Below are 3,499 nucleotides of genomic sequence, written 5' to 3' on the forward strand. Positions count from 1 at the left end.
AAAACAATCCTCTTCAAAAGAAACAAAGTGGGAGGTATCACACTTCCAGACTTTAAATGGACCTATAAGGCTACAATAATCAAAACAGCTTGGTATTGATACAAGAACAGGCATATAGTCCAATGGAACAGGATAGAGATTCTGGAAACAAGACCTCAATTTGTCATACACACACACACACACACACACACACACACACACACACACAAACACACACACATGAAATGGTTTTATCTATGAATACTGATATAAAACTGATATAAAACAGTTCAAAATTTACTTCCTAGGTTTTTCACTGGAAATTAAGGTTAGTAAGAGTTAAAATTGTAGTAAATATATGTAATTAAAACTATTAGATATAAGATAAATAAATCTATATACAGAGTGTGTAAAGAAAGTAAGATGTGTTTTGGGGAAGAAGATTATCAAAAAAAGACATGAGGATGTGGCTTTTACTAAAGGAAAAGAAATTGTGCCAAGTTTAGAGGAAAAGTAATTTTGTCTAGTTTAGAAGTTATTTAAAGATTGTTTCAAAATGAAGGGAAAAACAATATAAATTAATTTTTTAAAGTAGGAGGAAAATAGAAAAAGCACTGTAAGAAGTAATAAACAGTTTATAGAAATCTTGTGTGGTAAAAAACTCACTGAGATTGGATGGATGTGAGTTGGAGTCTCACTTTGTTGCCCAGACTGGAGTGCAGTGGCCACTCCTGGCCACTGCAGCCTCGACCTGCTGGGCTCCGGCCATCCTTCCGCCTCAGCCTTCCAAGTAGTTGGAACTACAGGCACGCGTTACCACGCCTGGCTAATTCTTTTGATTTATTGTAGAGATGAGGCCTCTCCAAGTTGCCCAGGCGGGTCTCGAACCCACGGGCTCAGGCAATCCACTCACCTCGGCCTCCCAAAGCACGGGATTACAGGCTGAGCCACCGAGCCCGGCCATATTTTGTATTTATAACAGATTAATATAAATGAAAAATTTGGTCTTCTCCTTTGAACAAGAATTTCATGTAGTATTATTATGAAATAGTAAAAGATATTTGCCCACCTTTTGAGTAAACTGCAAAAAAAAAGAGGAGACACAGATTTTGTCTCATGCTATCTTTCATAGATTTTTTTCATTGTTTGACAAATAAGTCTGATCGGGCCTGGTGGCTCAGCCGGTAATCCCAGCACTTTGGGAGGCCAAGACGAGTGGATTGCCTGAACCCGCGAGTTTGAGACCAACCCAGGCAACTTGTTGAGACCTTGTCTCTACAATAAATTAAAAAATTAGCCAGGCACCGTAGCACATGCCTGTAGTCCCGGCTACGTGAACGGCTGAGGCAGAAGGATTGCCTAAGCCCAGCAGGTTGAGGCTGCAGTGGCCGTGAGCACTCCACTCTAGGTGACAGAGTGAGACTCCAATTTTAAAATATATATATATGATCCGGAGGAACTCAAATTATTCTACAAAGAAGATACCAGCACATGTATGTTTATTGCAGCTCTATTCACAATAACAAAAACATGGAACCAGCCATGTTGCCCATAGAAGCTGGACTGGATAAAGAAAATGTGGTACATATACACAATGGAATATTATGCAGCCATAAAGAACGACAAATATATGAACTTTGCAGCAATCATACTCAGTGATTTATCACAGAAACAAATAACACAGTTCCATATGTTCTCACTCATAAGGTGATCTTGAACAATTATAATGCTATAAGAAAGCAATTGGCAGTAATGGGAAACTGTTGGTGGGGGGATGGGATTGGCAGTTGAGAGAAACTGCTAGGGAAGGGAGGGGCATACTTCATTAACAGGGATACCTGCGTGATCAATGTTTGTATACCTAACCCTGAATTGTACCCCACATCTTTATTATAAAAAGTTTATTTATATATATATATATATATATATGAAACATTGTTAAATAAGAAATGGTGTTTAACTTTCTTTGAGTTTTTTTATATGGATATATTATTAATATGTGCTCCAAAATTGTATGAGATTCCTAAACATCTGATATGTCTTGGCAATGCAGTAAATTGCCTTATTCTGATGCTTTTTTCCTTTTTTTTTCTTTTGGAGAAGCATTCAAGTATTTATTTGATATTACACATAAATCACACTAAAATATCTTTTAGTAAGTAAAAGATAGCATTTTTAGATACAGGGAATTCTAATTAGATTGTCATAGTTAAGACCAAAAATATGATATAGACATTGCTACCTTATCTTCAGTCTTTGCTTTTAAGAGGTCAATGAACACAAAAAAGATTGGTCTTGCTTGGTTCTGAGACAGTTAAGGAACTTCTTCAGTATTTAAATATATTCATATAACCAGTTATATAAATCTAAATATAAAACCAATTTCCAATAGATTTTAAGATGGCATTCACCATCTTTGTGAAAAGTTGAACATTACTAATCAAATACAATCTTATCCTTAGAAGGGGAAAACAGTGAGATAGCATTTTCAAAATTGAAATTACTATTGAAATTTAAAAAAGATCTTATTCATATAACCACAAACCAGTCTTAGTTAAATTGGGACTGTTCAACAAAATTATTCTGTCAGCCACTCATGATATGAATTCTGGTGTAAGAGATCAATTAAATTATGGTACACATAAAAAAAGTCATGAGATATTTCTGGTTTTTTTTTTTTTTTCTTGAGTTGGAGTCTCGCTCTGTCACCCAGACTGGAGTGCAGTGGCCGCTCCCGGCCACCGCAGCCTCGACCTGCTGGGCTCCGGGGATCCTTCCGCCTCAGCCTTCCAAGCCGCTGGAACTACAGGCGCGTGCTACCACACCCAGACATTTCTGTAATGAATAAGGCAGTGGCCAATTATTACTCATTAGTAGCTTTTTTGAGATAAGCTATCAAGTCTGCCCTTTCTCCCTTCTTCTTAATGCCAGCGAAGATCATTTTTGTTCCAGGGATGTACTTCTTGGGATTCTCCAAATACTCCATCAGGGTATCTTCTCCCTAGGTGATGCCTTTGTTCTTATTGGCATCTGTGTAAGAGAATCCAGCAGCGTGACCTGTCTTCCGCCCAAAGAGACCATGAAGATTTGGCCCAGTCTTGTGCTTGCCTCCCTTTTCCACGGTGTGACACTGAATACTCTTTTGAACAAAAATCTTCTTGCCTTTCTCAACATCACCCATATTTAACTCTCTCTTTCGTCGCCGGCGTTACAGACTTTCCCGCTCGGAAGTCGGACGTCCCGCTCTCTCCTGATGTTTTTTTTCTAAAATTTTTTTTGCAAACGCTAAAGTGTTGTGTCTTCAGGGAAATTCATGGAAAGGATCTCAATGAGTAATTTTTTAAAGTTTGAGTCATAGAGAAGTATTACTTTAAAACAATTTTTTTTCTTAGAGACAAGATCTCACCCTTCATCCAGGCTGGAGGGCAGTGGCACAATCATAGCTAATTGCAACTCCAAACACCTGGGCTCAAGCAATTTTCCTGCCTCAGCCTCCCAAGTGGCTAGTACTACAGGTGTG

At 38.2% G+C, this 3,499-nt stretch overlaps 1 pseudogene across 1 annotated transcript; it reads right to left on the reverse strand.

The window, feature by feature from the left end:
* Nucleotides 1-2,094: 2,094 nt before the first annotated feature.
* On the reverse strand, nt 2,095-3,160 carry LOC110595961 (annotated as a pseudogene). The gene is made up of 2 exons (XR_002482188.1): nt 2,813-3,160; nt 2,095-2,646 (listed from the first exon to the last, which is right to left on the reverse strand). The product of XR_002482188.1 is annotated as a cytochrome c, somatic pseudogene (transcript).
* Between the last annotated feature and the right edge of the window lie 339 nt (nt 3,161-3,499).

Source organism: Carlito syrichta, unplaced genomic scaffold, assembly GCF_000164805.1.
Source record: "Carlito syrichta isolate Samal-C Ts95f unplaced genomic scaffold, Tarsius_syrichta-2.0.1 Scaffold305629, whole genome shotgun sequence".
NCBI classification, from domain to species: Eukaryota; Metazoa; Chordata; class Mammalia; order Primates; family Tarsiidae; genus Carlito; species Carlito syrichta.